At 35.2% G+C, this 20,444-nt stretch overlaps 1 long non-coding RNA gene and 1 pseudogene across 2 annotated transcripts in view; one reads left to right on the forward strand and one right to left on the reverse strand.

Moving 5' to 3' along the window:
* Positions 1-1,622: 1,622 nt before the first annotated feature.
* Positions 1,623-20,444, reverse strand: part of LOC148109562 (uncharacterized) — a 72,682-nt gene continuing 53,860 nt past the window's right edge. Inside the window, exons 3-4 of one of the 2 annotated variants that reach the window (XR_015725403.1) lie at positions 8,469-8,549; positions 1,623-2,163 (exon numbers count right to left, since the gene is read on the reverse strand). This is a non-coding gene — a long non-coding RNA (uncharacterized LOC148109562). Of the gene's footprint in view, positions 2,164-5,403; positions 5,621-8,468; positions 8,550-20,444 lie in introns of those variants that run through there. The other variant, XR_015725402.1, reaches the window with a different exon arrangement.
* LOC123775913 (large ribosomal subunit protein eL13 pseudogene) lies at positions 5,867-7,508 on the forward strand (annotated as a pseudogene).

Raw genomic sequence — 20,444 nt, forward strand, 5'->3', positions numbered from 1 at the left:
CTCCATCCCAGAACACCAGGATCACGCCCTGAGCTGAAGGCAGATGCTTAATGACTGAGCCACCCGGTGCCCCTAAATCTAGTCCAGTTTTACTGATTATCTTTTATTTATTATTATTATTTTAATTTGAGTATAGTTGACACAAAATGCTACATTAGTTTCAGATGTGCGACAGCATAGAGAACCCAGAAATAAACCCACAATCATATGGTCAATTAATCTGTGACAGAAAAGAAAAGAATATACAATGGGAAAAAAGCAATCTCTTCAATAAATGATGCTGGGAAAACTGGACAGCTACATCCACAAAATAAAACTGGACCACTTTTTGATGCCATACACAAAAATAAACTGAAAGTGGATTAAAGACCTAAATGTGAGATCTGAAACCATAAAAATCCTAGAAGAGAACACAAGAAGTCATTTCTTTGACTTTGGCTATAGTATCATTTTTCTAGATAGGTCTCCTAAGGCAAGGGAAACAAAAGTGAAAATAAACTATTAGGACTATGTCAAAATAAAAAGCTTTTACACAGTGAAAGACGCCATCAACAAAACAAAAAGGCAGCTTACTGAATGGGAGGAGATATTTGCAAATGACATATCCAATAAGGAGTTAATACTCAAAACATAAAAGGAACTTACATAACACCAAAAAAATGAAACAATCCAATTTAAAAAAATAGGCAGAAGACCTGAATAGACTTTTTTTTCCCCAAAGAAGCCATATAAATGGTCAACAAACACATGAAAAGATGCTCAATATCACTAATCATCAGGGAAATGCAAATCAAAACCACAATGACATATCACCTCACACCTCTCAGAATGGCTAAAATAAAAAAAAAATACAAGAAATAACAAGTGTTGACAAGAATGTGTAGTAAAGAGAACTCTCATAAACTGTTAGTGGAAATGTAAATTGGTATAGCCACTGTGGAAAAGAGTATGGAGTTTCCTCAAAAAATTAAAACAAATACAATATGATCCAATAATTCCACTAATGGGCATTACCAAGGGAATGAAAACACTAATTCAAAAAGATATACACACTCCATGCTTACTGCCAGCATTAGTTACAATAATCAAGATATGAAAACAACCTAAGTGCCCATCAGTAGACAGGTGGATAAGGAAGATGTGGTGTAAAAACAGAATGGAATATTACACATCCCTAAAAAAGATGAAATTGTGCCAGTTGAGACAATTAGAAGGTATTATGCTGAGAGAAATAACTCAAACTGAGAAAGACAAATACATATGATTTCGTTCATAAGTGGAATTTAATAATATTTATACTCATTGACTTCCAAAGCATGTTAATATGTACTCTGCTTATCTCATGAGTTGGTTAAGATAGAGTAATATAATAAATACAAAATCTGTTGACATTTTGAAAGTGTTATTATCTTTTATAATATTAAACAAGTGAAATAATGAGCTATCTTTGATGGTGTATTTTAAAAACATTTTTAAAATGTATTTTCTAATATAAAAAGTATCATCAAACGCAAGGAAATTTAAACAATAACCCTATCCAACTTTAGTTGTGTATATAGTATATTCAGACATTATCCTATATGCTTTACAATGTATTTTTATCATTTACTGCATGACATCAATCTATTATGTTGATGTTATAATATCAACAATAGAGACTTTTTCTCATTTAATTTATAACATTATCAGTGAGGCCTAGAAGATTTAAGGAATGTGTTCAAAGTCACCAAATTGCTAATGGGTGAAATCTGAAATTCCAAATCAGTTGTGTTTTATGCCAGGGCTTAAACTCTTACCACAGTGGTGGGCTGTTTCTCCACTCTAGGTATACACTTCTGTAGTATTCTTCATTAAACTAGAGAAATATTTAGAAAAACCATAACAAAAAGTGTAGTTTTTCACATCATTCCCTGAAATGACAAGAACTGCTGCAAAGGCTACTTGACAGTGGGTCAGGATGAGAATTTTTAGCCTCAAGAGGAACAAACACACCAGAAGTGTACTGGAATGGAAAAAAATAGTCTGGTAAATATATGGCTTGGATTTCTTAGTGGGGAGTTAAATGACAGGAGGCAGAAAGCAAATGTAAATACCTGATTGAAAGCTATTGGAACACAATCATGTCAGGAAATACTGGTCCAAGACTTGGGAAGTGAAAGGTGCCTGACGCAAAATGGAAACAGAAGAAAAAATAAGTGAATAGTGTGTGAGATGATTAGTGAGTGTTTGTTGTTCAACATTAAGAATTGGAAGCTCTTGTGGAGAATGAGTTTACCAGGCTGGTTTGGAGTTTTGAGTAGACTTATCTTGTGATTCACCTCTTTTAAGCTCTGTGAGATACAAAGTAAAGCCTTGGTCCTTTTTACAATCACAATCCACTATTAACATTTTCTTATGTTATTGTTATAAATCATTTTGTTGCAAGTACAGTTCTTTACCAATGTTAATACTTCAAAATGTGGAGTATTAACTCCGCTCACTGTGCTAGTGAAAGAGAGTAAAGGAAAGGACAGTTAACCTTTTTAAACACCTAATATCCACTAACCACTGGGAATATGATAGTGAATTGAATTTTCAAGCCACTTTCCTTGGTTGTATTTTAAGAGTAGGAATATTTAAAAACACTTAAATCATAAATAAGTAAATTAAATAGATTTAGATTAAATAGATTTAGTAAATTAAATAGATTAAATAGATTTAGTTGATTAGATGATGTAATAGGCAATGATTTATCATTTCCATTTGAGCAGAGAAAATCAGGGAATAAACTTGGTGAATATTTCTGGGAAAATAGGTTAGTCAGAAGGAATAACATATTCAAAGGCCAAATTGGGAATGAGATTGACTATTGCTGTAGACTGAATATTGTGCTCCCTCCCCCAAAATTCTTAAATTAAATCCTAATCCCCAATATGATGACATTAGGAGATGGGGTCTCCAGAAGGTGATTAATTCATGAAGATAGAGAACTCAGGAATGGGGTTAGTGCCCTCGTAAAAAAAGACTCTATAGAGCTCCCATTCCACTCCTGCCATGTGGGGACATGGAAAGAAGACAGCCGCCTGTGAACCAGGAAGCAGGCAGGCTTTACCAGACACAGAATCTGCTGATGCTTTGATCTTGGATTTCCCAACCTTCAAAACTACGGGAAATAAATTGCTGTTTGAGCCACTCAGTCTGTTGTTCTTTTATAGCAGTCTGAACAAAGACTCCCGCCCAGGGGACATTGAGGAAACCGGGCTGGAATGTGGTGAATAAGGGAGAGTCTGACAAGATACAAGCTCAGAAAAGGAGGTAGGATAGATCATGTTAAACTTACCTCCTAGAATAAGAAATTTGGGTATCATTCTAATACATGGCCAAATATTGGTATGAGTCCTATGATTTATGCATATACATAGCCGTGAGCATTTGGGTGGGTTATTTGAACTAAAGGTAGAGAACGCATAGGAAAGAGAAGAGTTAGGAGTTGGGTACAAAAGCTGACTATAACGTGGAGAAAGCTTATGAAGGTGAGCTTAGAGATAAAAATGATCAAACAAAGGATTTGGTATTGCAATGCTTGTGGAACTTAAGGGAAAATAGAATTCTGGCCTGAGCAATGGAATGAACGATGACTCCATTTATTAAACAGATAAAGTTTGAGATGAACATATTTTGAAAGGGGGGATATGAATAATTGGGTTTTGGAGATTTTAAGTTTGATGTACTTAATTAGCCCTCTCAGGAATGGTGCATAGTGGTTGGAGATAAAATTCTAGAGCTCAGATCCAGGCTAGAAAAAAAAATGAGTATCATGGGTCATCATATAATGTGAAAAGTGTCATAATAGATGTGTGGCCAATTTATTTAACATGCCTGGCTGGTTCAAGAATGGTTTTACAAATAAGGTTACCTTGAAACAAATTTTTCAAGGAATAAAAATATTTAGTATATTAATGAGCATTTATTTTCTGCCAAACCCTTTATATATAGTATTTCTGGTTCAGCAATCTAAACATTATGAGGCGATTGAGGCACACCGATGACACATTATTTATCAAAAGCCATTAATGGTAAGAACTAGGGTTAGAACTTGCTTTTGTTTTGAGTGGACACCAATGTCCCTTCCCTCTGTACCACATGAATCCTGGGTTCTGCCCAACACATAGAAAATGCCAAGCACAGAGAAAGCAATAGGACAAATGTACAGAAAGAGATGGAGCACAATTTGAACAACAGAGGCCTCTGTGAGCTGAATTGGGGTATGTGTAGGGGTAGCATGTTTTAGGAGGTTGGGAAGAAGGTAAGGGCCAGGTGTTACAAGCCCTCACATGGTTTGTCCAAGAGTTCAACCTTAGTCCATACAAAATGCAGAGGCCATTCAAGCCTCTCAGATGGTGGGTGGAACCATCCAGCGGGGGTTTCATAAACATCTAGTGTGTTGGTAGTGTGGGGATGTAGTAACCTACATTTCTTTTTAGTTATTTAAATAACAAAACTGTATTCTATAACACAAGAGATAGATATGAAGAGCCAAAAATTCACAATTAATTGCTAACATCAACTAACATTAGAAATTTCCCAGCAGTTTAACCCCAAAATTTCTTAGAATGTGTTTTTTTTAGTTTTTCAGTATAACTACTTAAAACAAATAAAATTAAAAATCCTGTTATAAGATTTATTATATTCTATAAGAACTGTGATGTTTCAATATCATGTCATGATAACATATCATAATTAAATAACATCATGAGATTCTCTAGTTGAAATTAGACTAATTTCCAGAAATCTGATATTTGTGAAGGAATGAAAATGCATTGGCTTTGGTTATCCTCTATACATATCACCCTGATACAGATAACTGCATATAATTTATGTATGCTTAAAATGTCCATGTATTGTGATATTTTACAATTTAAATATTTCACAAAGCCTGTTACGAGCAGTGATCTCAACCATGCATATATCAATGTGTGTACCAATAATTTGCGGAACACCTTATGATATCCAAGTTCTATGTACTGGGAACATAGGAAAATAAACCATTTCTGTTTACACCTGAGAAGCTGGCATCACACTTGCTTACTCGCTTTCAGACCCTGGAAGAAACACCTTTATTCTTTAACAAAACTGCCTTTAGAAGGAAGATAGGAAAGTTTAATGATTAAGGTTGAACTTAACTGATTGAGGGTCTTAAATTGATTTCACTCCCAACAAAGACAGAAAATACCAAGAGCAAAGTAAAGGTATTATATTCTTATATATCTATTATTTGAAAAATCCCTAATTGCCTCACAAATTAAGTTGAATCTCTATGTTCTCAATGAATAATCATTATTTTCACATCCCTACTTGTTTTGCTTGCAAATGCACACACACGCATCACAAAGAAGACAGATCATCTAATGTGTCAAGGTACATCAGTGATAATACTTTTTAATTATTATTATAATTATTTTCTCATAGGTTATAGCGGCTGAGGATCTCTGAAAATTGAATAGCCAGGATGATCGTTTATTTTCTTAGTGCTGCTGTTCTTCCACTAGGTGTCAGCATGACTCCAGCTCTTTGGGACAGTCAACCAGCAAAATGCCATCTACATCTGTTCCACTTAATGTGCTTTTCAACAGAAATTTACCTGGTAAATTGATAAAAAATAATTATAAAAATGTCTGGTTATTTAATGACAATAGGAAAATTATAAGCTGGAGTGAGGGTATTCAAAATAAAACTTTTTCAAATTGATTTACAAAAACAGTGTCTTCAAGTAATATTCTAATATTCAGTTCTTTCTCTTTTGTTACAGTCAATGTATTGTATAAAATTTCACATATTCTCTGCATCTGGTCACCCAGGCCTGGAAAAATATCAGTCTTCTGAAACAATGAATCCCCATCTTTTCATGAGAAGGTGAGGTTACCTTTAGGTGTCCTCCATTTTCACGGTCACCAAAATACTAAGGAAAGCCCAATCCGTACAAACCAAGACATTGTCCCATTGCAGCCTGCCCTTTATTAGTTTTAAAGTATTCAGAATGATTATAAGCTTCTTTCAAACAAAAGTTATTGGAAGCTGTGGAGACAGATGGCAAAGGGTTTATTTACTATTTGTCTGTGCTTAGTTACTTACTGGCTTTGTGAAATGTCTGAAGTGACATTTCCGTAATGGTTATTTCTTTGCCAGGTTGGAGAGGAGCATGAGGCGTAACCAAAGTAAGTCTGAAATATTCCAGAAAATGCTTCACGATCCTCAAGTTTATTTTGCAACTGAAAAGAAATACTCCCAAGGGATAAGAGGAAGAAACAGAGATAGGAGCGGTATGGTAGGTTAGTATGACATCTATTTGGAATGGGCTTTAGACTAATTTCGGCCAAAAGGGTAATTTTTCTACTTCGGTTTTCCTTTTTTCTAAAACAGTTTGGTCCAAGTGGTTTAGATGTGAAAAAAACCTCTGTAGCCGGAGAGTCAAACATACAGAGAAAAAAAAAAAAATCTTTAACAGTACTAAAAAGGCGTACAGGGCCATCTTTTATATATTGTCTTCTTTTTTTTTGTTGTTTCTTTCATGATCAGTTTTATTCTTTTCCTAACAAAGTTTTCTTTCCCTTATTTTTAGTTTGTGCCTCCTTTTCTTCTCTAATCTCTCCCCTCCCATACCTTTTTTTTTTCTTCTTTCTTGGTTTCTCTATGCATGAGAAATTATTTTCCTCTAATTTATTTAGATAAACATATTTAAGAATTTTGTTGTTTGTGTTTGCATTTTTGGTTTTAAAATAAAGAACTGGTACCACCCGGGGTGCTTTGCAGCATCAGTTCTTTTCTGCTGGCTGTTCTCTCTCGGAGCAGCCTGTAGGCCGCAGCCAGGGTGGAATGGCATGATCCTGAGGCCCCACTTCCACAAGGACTGTCAGTGGCACGTGGCCACGTGGTTCAACCAGAGGGCGCGGAACATCTGCAGACGCAATGCCCCAACAAGCCAAGGCAGGCACCATGACCCCGCACCCTGCGTCCAGACCGCTCGGGCCCATCGTGAGGAGCCCCACAGTTAGGTACCACACCCAAGTGCGAGCTGGCAGGGGCTTCAGCTTGGAAGAATTACGGGTGGCTGGCACCCACAAGAAGGTGGCACGGACCATTGGGATCTCAGTGGCTCCAAGAAGGCAGAACGAGTCCACCGAGTCCCTGCAGGCTGATGTGCAGGACTGAAGCTGAAGGCCAACCGCTCCAAGCTCATCCTCTTCCCCAGGAAGCCCTCGGCCCCCAAGAAGGCAGACAGCACTGCTGAAGAACTCAAATTGGCTACCCAGCGGACAGGACTGATCATCCCCTTTCAGAATGTTTAGAAGACGGAGAGAGTCCAAGTCATTCCAGAAGAAAACAACTTCCAAGGGGTTGGCAGTCTTTGCACGGCCCGTACCAATACCCGGCTCTTTGGCATCCGGGCAAAAAAGACCAAGGAAGCTGTAGGGTAGGATGTTGAAAAGAAAAAAATAAAGTGCCATTGGCAACTTGTGAAAATTAATTAATTAAGTAAGTAAGTAATATGTAGGTGTATTAGGCCAAAGGTTGAGCATTCATTAGCTCACTTAATTATTTTTTTTAATGAATAAGTGATTTCTTGGGAGAAACCATGCCTTTCAGGAACTACCACAGCTTTCAGCCTATTTAAGTAAATTCATATTCCAAGCAATGATTTAGTTCAAAATACATGAAAATACCATTGTTACAGATAAAACTGAAATTCTGCCTTCAAGTACAAAGCATTTAAGTGTTAAGTTGACAAAATAATTGTTATCCTGCAACACCTACATTTCTGTTCTGATGTTATATTTTTAGTAATAAAAGAATTTTATTGCTCGGTCAGAATTCCTGTAGCAGAGATGTTTGTATAATGGTGCAAAATTTAATATATATTTTACAATATAGATCGAAATGACATACATCTCAGAATATATAGATAAATGCATCTTAATTATTTTATTGATATTATTATTATTATTACATACATGTCTAGTGACATCATATCTACAGCAGTTAAGTGCCATATATGTCTGTCCATATATATATATTTTCCCCCCTTCAGGTGTCAATCATTTGTAATCTATTGGTTTCCCAACATTTTACAGCACTTCTCATCAGATTATTAAAAGGGTATTTCATTTCTCTAGACTTGAAAACTTCTGAAGTGTCCAAATTTCCCTGTGCTACAAGATTTGGACTTGCTAAGGATGTCATATTTAGATTTTTTTTTAAAAGAATTTAAACAGCATTTGTTATGAAGCACTCTTAAGACTGACAAGGAATAGTGCCTTGGTTTACTAATTCACTTTGAATTCTGACATACTGCTTTCTCTCTCTAGGCATATATGTACATGAGATAAATTTTTTTGTTATGGATTTGAGAGTATTAAGAGGTGGTACAGTGGAGTAGTTGCTTATAGGACAATAACAGGACATAATAAACTGCAGCAAGGAAAGCATCTTACTTGATAGTTCCAGAAAACCACGCAAATGTGTGCGTGTTCTATCGTCAGAATATAGGTGAATCCTTTTGAGGAAAAAGATGCCTGCAGACAACAAATCCAAGAAAAAAAAAACATTAACAAAATTAGACTGACCAATGTCAAATACAGTCATGGAAACAGAGATGATATTAGTAATGGTGTAATATGAAAAAGCTAATTGTCCTGATTTTGTGAAATTCTACAGATTACATACGTAAATGAGAGATTATCAGTAATTCCATATAGGAATGAGTAGATAGGTAGATCTTTGATGACATTGCCTTATTCATGCTTGTAGACATACAGTAAGCACTCAAGCTTGTTTGTATCATAAACTTGCAAACTTTTCTATCAGAGCCACCTTTTCTACAGCAAGTCTGAACTTAAATATTTCTGCAGACATTGAGTATAAACTTGCCTTTATCCTTCTTAATGCACTTTGTCTTTCTTCTACAAAACATATTTTTCTTATCTTAAGTGGATAATGAATGGCAATTTTACCGATAGCTGATTTTGAATTCACAAACATGAAGTTTAAATGATATTCACTCATTTATTCTCTCACTCTACTATACATTCAATAGATATTAAGGACACTATGTCAAGAAGAGTTCCAGGCACCCAGGGTCCAGACAGAAACGGAGAGATCTGGTTCTTGTTCTTTCCATTTTAGTGGGAGAAGGCAGACAACATATATAGGCTAATAAATTAGAAGCATGGAAAACATCATATAAATAAGATAGAAACTTTAACTGATAAATTTTGTATAGGGACCAAATCACAAGTGACTCCGTAATGCCATACATTCCACATAAGCAGGAACTTTTCTCCACTCACCCCCCGAGCCTAACTAAGAGGTTTAATTTTTGGAAGGTGCTGAATATATAAAGAGCAAAGAATAATTGAAAAGTAATTGTGAGGGTCGCCTGGGTGGCTCAGTCATTAAGCGTCTGCCTTTGGCTCAGGGCATGATCCCAGCATCCTGGGATCGAGCCCTGCATTGGGCGCCTTGTTCTGCTGGGAACCTGCTTCTTCCTCTCCCACTCCACCTGCTTGTGTTCCTTCTCTCGCTTGTTGTCTCTCTCTCTGTCAAATAAATAAATAAAATCTTAAAAAAAAAGAAAAGTAATTGTGAATAGTTAGTGGTGCATTTGAGTGATTGCATGGAAATGGATATTAAATGAAGGATTTACTATATTTTTAAGTAAATTCTTAAAATAATTAAATCAAATGTCATATTTGGCTAGATTAAAAGATCCAGTATAGCAACTTCCTGAAGGAAATTAAAAAAAAAAACAAAGTTTAGTTTTCCTCTACCTATTTGAGATTACCGAATCTTATCTTTTATCAAACATGACTACACAATCTTTTAGTTTTAGTAAAGGCATGATACCCTCATGGATGTCTTCCTTCACCCTAGGTGAGATTTACCTTCCTAAAGTAGCTAAAGACCTACTTTGCCAGCGTCCCTATCATCATACTTCTAAGTTGTCCCTTTATTCTTCTTCTTCCCCACAGTTTACAAGCTCTGTAACAGCAAAAACTTTATCATCTTATATATAATAGTGTGCCCAGTGTTTGGAAGAATTACCAGCAGGTGATAGATATTTAATGTGCATTTCTTGGATAATTGACCGAATGATGGTTGTAAATAGACAACACTGATTAAATCCAGTTCTTCAACTACTGCACATTGACTTCCCTGCAACTTGAGTTAGCTGAAGAAACATTTGGAAAGCTGAAGATTTTTCTCAACTTAAATTCATTAATACCGACCCATGATATTCCCTTAGTCTTTTCACTCTTCCTCTGTTTTAGAACATTCTTTGTCTTCACTCTTCAAATCCCCAATACTTCCTCTCCCGTCTCCACTGTTCACTATATGCCTTGGTTCCTACTTCACAGAGAAAACTGACTACCTCAGAAGAGAATTTCTATAAACTGCTCTAGCCTGTATCTTTGCCCACATTCTCTGCTATTTTTTTATTCGTACTCTCTGTGCTTCTCTATGTTGACATTTTCTACTTGAGCACCTAACTTTTCTACTCGAGGATAGAGTTCCAACAGTGCTCACCTCCTTCTCCTAAATGAGAGGTTCTTGTTCTGAATTTGATATTTCTGCAAATTTGATCTTTTCCAAACACTGCTAATATTCCCTTCAGGAAAAGAAAGAAAGAAAGAAAAACACATCTTGCCTAGAGGTTTCATCCTCCAGATACCACTCAGTTTTCCTTTATAGCAAGATTCTCAATATAGAGTAGATGCCAGAGGACTGCAGATGGAGTTCAGAAGATTACACAAACAAAAAAAGAAAAAAAAAAGCTCTTTATTTTAACTGGCTGAAGTATAATGTCCTTCATTCAATTTTTCATGTTGACAATCCACCACACAATATTAGCACTAAACAAATACCCTTTTTATCATGTTAGATTACTGCAATATCACAAAATGTCTTCTATATTCATCATCACTTTGAAATTAGAACACGAGCCTCTTCCTATATATTACTATTTAAAGAATAAGAACTAGTGCTTTAGAGTAATACTCTGAATATTTTGTTGATGTTCACTTTTTAAATTACTTTCTTTCTTACCCCTTTAAAATCTTTTCCAGTCAGGCTTCTCCTCAGACAGCTCTACAAAATAGCTTTGTCAGAATCACTGATCACATGAATTTGCTAAATCCAATAATCAAATCTGAGTCTTCTTGAGAAAGTATTTGTCTCATTTTGCTGGCTTATAGTTAACGCACTGCCTTCTCTTCCAAGGCTGCATTCACCTGTTTTCCTCCTACCTCACTGCTCATTTATCTTTGAGTTTCCTTTGCAGGCTCATCTTCATAAACAGAGCCCATTAAAGTTGGACTACTGCAGTTCTCCGTCCTTAGACTCTTTTTTTTTTTTCCTTTAGTTGATCCTCTCCTGTGTGATATCAGCAGTTCCATGAGGTTAGGTAGACCTCATGATGATGATTCCCAACTGTATAACTTTTTTTGACCTCTCACCTGAACAACAGATTGCGATTTCAAACTGCGCCTCAACATCTATCTTGAATGTCTAACAGATATTTCAAAACAAACCTATACAATATTGAATCTGGATCTCTCCACCCCCACTCCAACCTCCATAACCTCCACCCACAGCCATATCCATCCCAGTTATGGTGTCTTTTTAGTTGCTTGGCCCAAAATCTCAGTCATCTCACTCCTCTCTATTATATTTCACTAATAATTTATCAGCAAATCTGGGCAGTTCTACATTGAAAATATATTCCATATCTGACCACTTCTTATTTTTTCAACACTTTTCATGCTGGTCCAAGCTCACTTTCGTAACCTAAATTATTTTAAGAGCCCACTAATAATCTCTCTATTTTCACCCGTGCATCCCTTCAATATGTTCTAATGGCAGAAGTCTAAGTAACTTTGTTAAATAGAAAGTCAATTCATTTCATTGCTCTGCTCTGAGCTCTCTATTACTTTTTCATCTCACTTGGGATAAAAGCAGAATGCCAGTACATATGTTGGCTATCTATTTACATCTTTGACATCTATTACTTTCCGTCTGCCTTACTCTGCACAAGGCACCTTAAGCTTCTCTCCTCTGAACACAGAGCTATATCTCTTTCTCGGGATGTTTGTACTTTCTTTCTTTTCTCTCTGGAATATTACGCTTCTATATCTTTGTGACTCACACACCGACCTCCAGTATTTATAAAATGTACATTTCTTACTAAGGTCTTCCTTTGCTCCTTTATTTATATTTTGACAATTGCCACTTTCCCCATTTCTATTCTCCTTTATCTATTTGTTTATCTCTGTGAAGATTATTGTCCTATAACATATATTTTACTTATTGTGTTTGTTGTCTACCCCTTCCCCTCCCTTCAGAATATAAGTTTTATGACTCTGTCTATATCCACCCCCCAGGGCCTGGAATGTTGTCTGACAGTAATAGTCATGCAACTTTTTTTTTTAATGAATGAAAGAATAAGTGAATAAATGAATAAATGTGATTTTACCATATATCTCTTCATTTCCCTATTTGAATTATCCACTCTCAGAGGGTATAACAACAAATTATAAGAACCTAATAAACATGAATGAAGTAATGAAGTGATGCTATATACTGTTTAGTTCACTAATTATAGTTTTACTTTTTAAAAGACTACCATATACATTTGGAATGTCTAGTCCCTATTCAGTGTGGGCAGGGATATGCCATATCCATCTTTGGCTATACTTTTATTTATTTATTTATTTATTTATTTATTTATTTATTTATTTATTACAGATTTTATTTATTTATTTTGACAGAGATAGACATCCAGCAAGAGAGGGAACACAAGCAGGGGGAGTGGGAGAGGAAGAAGCAGGCTCATAGTGGAGGAACCTGATGTGGGGCTCGATCCCATAGTGCTGGGATCACACCCTGAGCCGAAGGCAGACGCTTAAGGACTGTGCCACCCAGGCGCCCCTTGGCTATACTTTTAAAAACAATTAGAAGCCTAACTTGTAATCAAAGAGTGTGAAAATGAAACAAAATATTTTCTAAGTATCAACCAAAACATAGTTTCACATATTAAATCTTATTTCAAAACCCTCCTTTCACAGCTCTTATGAGTTGTACCTCATTTATATTGTTTGACTACCTGAAAGAACAATTTAAATTATTCATTCAAGAAAGTAAACTACAGGCCACTATCTCTGATGAAAGCAGATGCAAAAATCCTCAACAAAATATTAATAAACCTAATCCAACAATACATTTTTAAAAAATCATTTAAAAATAAATTATTCATTTCTTGTTGATTTTTATTTTATTAAAGATAAAGCTATTATTTAATCCTACTTTGATAAATTTATTAGAATTTATAGAAATTATTTGTAGGGGCGCCTGGGTAGTGCAGTCGTTAAAGCGTCTGCCTTCGGCTCAGGGCGTGATCCTGGCGTTCTGGGATCGAGTCCCACATCGGGCTCCTCTGCTGGGAGCCTGCTTCTTCCTCTCTCACTCGCCTGCTGTGTTCCCTCTCTCTCTGGCTGTCTCTATCTCTGTCAAATAAATAAATAAAATCTTAAAAAAATAAAAAAAAGAAATTATTTGTAAATAAATATATATGAACAACTAATTGAAAAAAAAAGTTCTTAAAAATCCAGATGATAATGATAGAATTAGTCTAGGAAAGATTCTTCTCTACCAGTCTATTAACAAATAGCATCCAACAATTAATAACTTTATCCAAACTGACATTTACCTGAGTAGGTTTGAAAAAAGTAATTTCAGTTGAGATGATTTTAAACTACTTAAAAATATTTTTCTTTACCATCTATTGATTAATTGTTTTTCCTCCTAAATAACCTCTTTTATGAAAATAAAAAATGTTCTGTTTCTCTTTACAACCCTGATGAAAAGAACATACGAACCACAGACTGATTTTAAACTTTTATATCATTTTATAGTATAATTCTTTAGAAAAATATTAAAGGCTTCTAGCAAATTTTCTTTCTATTTAATTGGACAGATAGAAAACATAATCATCTGTTTCCAATAGTCAACATGAAATAGTAATAATTCTACTTGGGATTTCTCTTATTACCAAATTTGAGTTGAATTAGATATCTTAATTATATTAAACATTTAAATATTTAAAAGATATTAAAATCTTTACTTGTAATAATAAGTAACAAATTTTTGAAATTTATTATATAACATTGCCCTATCTAATTGTATGGATTCAGAAACATCTCAAAGATAAAAATCACATAAACCAAAAACATCTTCACACATAAGCAGATTAGATCTGTACAGGGAAATATGGATTGAGGCATAAAACCTAAATTTTATTTTTTAATTTTTTAAAAAGCTTTTATTTGTTTATTTTTGTGAGGGAGAGAGAGAGAGCACACACAGGTTGGGGGGGGGGGAGGCTGCAGAGGGAGAAGCTGACTCCCCTCTGAGCAGGGAGCCTAATGAGGGGCTCAATCCCAGGATCCTGGTATCATGATCTCAGCAGAAAGCAGATGCTTACCGAATGAAGCAGCCAGGTGCCCAAAACCTAAATTTTAAAATGTCCCAATTACATTAAACCAGATCTTTAGTCATTTCCTTTCTCACATTAAGCTTTCTTCTAAATAGAAATGCTCCCAAAATACTAATACAATTATTGGTCATGGACACTTTATTGTAAATCATATGTTAATCATTTCCTCTATATCAAGAAAAAAAAAAGGTCAAGAAATATACTAATTACATTTGTATGAGTGGTTGATGAAGAGGGAGGTAATAAAGATGCCATAAAAGGCAGGCACTGGCCTGCACAACATTGCTGAAATTTTGACTCTGTCTAAGAACAGCTGGAAAATAGGTTTCATTTCTTTGTTATTAGTGGATAGTGGGGAAAAATACCTTCTCCCAAAAATTGAAGAGGAGGGAATTCACTTCAAAAGGCCAACATTACCCTGATACCCAAGCCAGGTAGAGAGACTACAAGAAAACTATAGGCCAATATCTCTGATGAATATACATGCAAAAATTCTCAACAAAATCTAGCAAACTGAATTCAATAACACATTGGAGCATTTATCTCTGGGCAAAGATGTTTGAACATAAGCAAATCAACAAGTGTGATACACCACACGAAGGATAAAAATAGGATAAAAATCCTATCATAGCGATGTGGGGTCACAAACAAATGGTCAAGAAAGAATTCTTGAGATGTTTTTGGTGCAAAAGGTGCTTTTATTATAGCATGGGGACAGAACTTGTGGACAGAAAGGCACACTTTTGCTGTACGAAGCCAGTGTTTATATGCTGAGTGCTCATGGGGGAGAGGAAGTGCAGGAAGTATTAGATCATAAATGTCTTCTTCAAATTTCTACTGGTGAAACTGCTTTCACAAGATTTCTCAGGTGCTTATCATTCAGCTCAATATTAAATATCAGTGATATGTACAGGCAGTCATGAGACCCTTTACAAATGTAACAACTAGCTTGTATTTAATCCTTATTGAAAATATACAAGCTACTGGTCAGCCTTCTGAGCTAAAGATGAACATTTTTCTGCTTCTATCTCTCATCCATAGGATAAAAGTTATATGATCATCTCAACTGATACAGAAAAAGCATGTGACAAAATTCAACATCATTTTATGATAAAAAAATACCTTCCAGAATTCTTATAACAAAAATGTTACAACTATCAGGTAGAGTGTTGGATGTTTATATGATTTTTCCTTACCTAACAGAATATTAGAGAATGCTTCCTTGAAGAAACCTCTGGGTGGGGTAGTCCAATTGTGGGGGAGCCCAGCATAGTCTCACTAATGTAACACTGCTTCTAGCTCTCACATCAGTTATGTGAACTTCACCATGATTAAAAATCCATGCCTGCATCCTCCAAGGCTTAAAATCTCCTTGGAAAAGATTATACTCACATAAATTAGTCAACAAAATTAAAATTTGAAAAATTATCTTTTTGAATGATCTGTTGATAAAAGGCAGCTGTAAAAAATGATGGCAAGTATACAAAATATGTGAGAACAGGAGTAGTTAGAAAGGAAGCAAATTCCTTAAGGATCGTGTATTCTCAGTGGACTTTGTTAATGAGATAGAATGTGAAGATGGCCTTGAATATATGCTGTGGTGTTGAAAATAGAAACAAGTGGGTTGTAGTTAACAGGTGGGAAGATGATAGGATCTGTCTACTTGTAGTCAACAGTAATATACAGAAGAAAAGATGCAAAAGAAGAACCAGAAGTGTGTACTGTTTCATTGAAAGCAGATTATGGTGAACCTTTAAATCCAGAGGCCAATGTTTAATTTTAACTCAGGAAGTAATGAGAAGCCAAGATCATTTCTTTTAAAAAATATATTTTTTAAAAATCCTGTGTAGTTAACATACAGCGTTGTAATAGTTTTAGGTGTACAATACAGTGATTCAACAATTCTATACATTACTCAGTGCTCAACAAGATAACTGTACTCTGAATCCCCTTCATCTATTTCAGCCATGCCCCACTCTCCTCCCCTCTGGTAACCACCGGTTTGGTCTCTATAGTTAAGAATCTGTTTTGTGTGGGGCACCTGAGTGGCTCAGTCGTTAAGCATCTGCCTTCGGCTCAGGGCATGATCCCAGAGTCTTGGGATCCAGCGCCGCATCGAGCCCTGCATTGAGCCCCGCATCGAGCCCCGCATCAAGCTCCCTGCTCCGCTGGGAGCCTGCTTCTTCCTCTCCCACTCCCCCTGCTGTTCCCTCTCTCGCTGGTTGTCTCTCTCTCTGTCACATGAATAAATAAAATCTAAAAAAAAAACAAAACACAAAGACTCTGGTTTGTTTATTTTGTTCATTTGTTTCTTAAATCCATGTATGAATGAAATTATATATGTCTTTCTCTGACTGACTTATTTTGCTTAGTATTATACTCTCTAGATCCATCCATGTTGTTTCAAATGGCAGGATTTCACTCTTTGTTATGACTAATATCCCATTGTATATATACCACATCTTTATCCATTCATCTATCAATGAACATTTGGGCTACTTTTGTATTTTGGCTATTGTAAATAATGTTGCAATAAACATAGGGTGCATATATCTTTTTGCATTAGTGTTTTTGTATTCTTTGAGTAAATACTCAGTAGTGGAATTACTGGATCATATTTATTACTGGATCATACTGTATTAGTGTGGTCCATTTATTATTTCCCTTTTTTTGTGCAAGAAACATATAAGCTAGGTATAATAAATACCATCATCCTTCTGGAAATGAGAAATTTGTGTCACAAAATAATTAAATATTTTTAAAACCATTCAGCCGGTTATCAGCAAGTCTCAGAACTAAACTCAGACTTTTTTTCTCCAGAAGTCATGCTTTCTCCATGTTACACAATTCTAAGATTTACTTTTTAAAATTAAACATTTAGGAAAATAACAGCTACTACATTTTAACAAGAATCATGGAATGTTTTTAGCACTATCATCTCATGTTGTACATGTACCTAAACTATTTTAAGAACTTTCCACATGCCAAGAACTGTTCCAATCTCCTTATGAACACCATTATTATCTTTATTACAAAGATGATATGCAGATAAATTGAAAAGCATTAAATGGAAGCAGTTTCATCAGGGAAGCACCAATTATAGAATTCAAACGCATGCAATTGAAGTCCAAGCAAAAATAATTCTGTCCTAGAAGAAGGGTGAGAAAATATGTCTCCTGGAATTTCTTATTTTTAGTTCCTGCAAGATTGAGATGAGGAAAAAGTTATCTATGAGTCTATTTTTTTAGAAGAGCGTATTAGTTATTATTTAAATTCTATTTTATATCAGACGATGTGAGTAACTATAAAATATCTTAGAGGATTTATTGAGGTAGTACTGGATATATAATTTTTTTAAGTACGAGAAAACCCAAATAAAGCAGTTGTTATGACTCATAGTAAGAGCGACAAATGTTTACTATATGCAATGCATTATGGTAGCTACTTATATATATTTGCTTACTCATTTTTTATGAAAATCCCTTGCAACATTTTTTTTTCATATTACGTATGAGAAAACTTTGTCTCAGGGAAGTTACCTAACTTGTTCAAGATGGCATAGCTAATAATCTGCAGATTGTTAAGTTTGAATACAGAAGTTTTGGGTTGTAATTTCAAAATCAATACTTTTGTAATTCAGTGATATAAAAATAGTGCTTATATTACATTGAAATCAAATTATATTTTAACTCTTTAATTATGCTTTCATATATAATTGCTACCATCATATATATTGTCAAAGACAGTAAAGTGTAAAGCCATGTTTAGCATTTATAACCAGTGTCTGTTTATGGTCATTTCCATAAATATAAAATTTATAAATTATTAGTAACATCTTAGTTGAAAATGAACAAAAATATTCTTCATGATCAGAAAATAGGACACAATAATGGAGTGTAGAGTAAACTTCTTTCCTTTCTTTTTAAATAAAGATACTTCATTTAAATTTTGGAGTTGAGAATTAACTCTGAATCAAAGATTTGAAAATTTTGCATGCATTTTCAATGCAGCTGTCTGTCACTGCTTCCTCTGGAGTTTCCAGTTCCTGCAGTGGCCTGCATTCTACTCTACCCTACAGTTTCATGGTCTGTAAACCAAGTCCTACCACTGCAGTATTGACACATACATTTGTTGCAGTTGTTTAATGTTGGTCTGATTTACAAATCCGCTCTAGTAGTTGTAGTTTTATAGAGAGTTCATTTAAAGTTTACTTTTGTATAAATACCTTTAATGCACTTTTTATGTGCCTAACATTTTTCTTCCAAGGAGATTTTTCTTAGAAACAGGTTGTATTTTGTGGGTGAAATCGATTTCAGTGCATTCGTACATTTTCCAAGTGCAAATTCTCTTTCATTTGTTACCTGAACTTTATTTCTCTTAACGACATAGATTAATCCCAAATACAGCACAGAGTTTTTTATACTTGATTCAGATTTCTGCAAAACATCTCAAATATGGGCTTTTAAAAATAAATTCAGAAGGCAGTTGTTCTTAGACCCCAATCTGATTCCAGGTAATTAAATAGCAAGAAATTGAGGGCATGGATCACTAGCTTTTCTACTTAAGGAAGTGCAGTTAGCTCGGTGGTTAAAGAAACAGACTGAGTGTCCATCCTTTCTGTCAATGCTTGCTTCTACACATGAATGACTATATATGCTTTTTCACAAAGTCACTTAAGCTCTCTGGCTCTGGATCACCCATCTGTAAAAGAGAAATACAGTAATCTTCCACTTTCCAAAAAAGCTGGGGAGAGTGCAGCTAATTAGTATAGTCAACCAGATTTAGAAACTTCAAATGCAGTGTAGGTATGAAAAATATTTTGGCTTTTGCACAATTTCTTTAGGTATCTCAAACACAACAGCAGCAAAATATTTTTTTCTAAGCAAATTAAATCACCTCACATTTTAATACATACATGAAATGTTGACAATATTTACTGTCAAATAACAAAAATGACTAATACTTGTAAGGAAGGGTTCTAATTTGGCCTTCCTTCCTTCCTTCCTTCCTTTCTTCCTTCCTTCCTTCCTTCCTTCCTTCCTTCCTTCCTTCCTTCCTTCCTTCCTTCCTTCCTTCCTTCTTCCCTCTTCCCTTCCTTCCTTCTACCTTCCTTCCTTCCTTCCTTCCTTCCTTCCTTCCTTCCTTCCTTCTTTCCCTATTTCCTTCCTTCCTTCCTTCCTTCCTTCCTTCCTTCCTTCCTTCCTTCCTTCCTTCTTTCCTTCCTTCCTTCCTTCCTTCCTTCCTTCCTTCCTTCTTTCCCTCTTTCCTTCCTTCCTTCTTCCTTCCTTCCTTCCTTCCTTCCTTCCTTCCTTCCTTCCTTCCTTCCTTCCTTCCTTCTCTTATTTGCACTCCATGCTCTTGAAGCATTCAACTTCTATGACTTTATTAATATTTTCTTCACTACTGCTAATAGCCAACTCTTTGTGTACTGCACGTTTGTTACTCTGATTGCTCTAGTAACAGCATGAAAGCTCCAGTAACAATGACCTGTATTCCAGAAACTTCAGTTTCTCTTCTTTGAAGAAACTATCCTTACCCTATTATTTTATTATGCTTGTCAGATGGGAGTTGAAATCTTCCTACATGACTCATTTTCCCTTCATCCTATGATGGGGTGTAATTTGTAGGAACTGATCAAGCAAAGCCGATCTTGATATTCCATTCATTTGCCACCAAGATTTATCTGAGGGCTGCAGACAAGCTGGGTGAATTAAAATCCTATTCCTATTTCAGAATTGTTTTGAAGTAGAGCTTGGAGAAATAACCATTTCAGTTTTAATAATTAAGTAGTGGGATTGTAATAGTTAAGTTTCTCCTAGCCACATGTACTCATCTCACCATTGTCACATTTTCATTGCATATTTCCTTATCAATATAGATCAAGCTATAATGGAAGAGAATAAAGCCAATATATAGAAAG

Source organism: Ursus americanus, chromosome 8 (assembly GCF_024610735.1).
Source record: "Ursus americanus isolate L20-20 chromosome 8, mUrsAme1.1.p, whole genome shotgun sequence".
NCBI lineage: Eukaryota > Metazoa > Chordata > Mammalia > Carnivora > Ursidae > Ursus > Ursus americanus.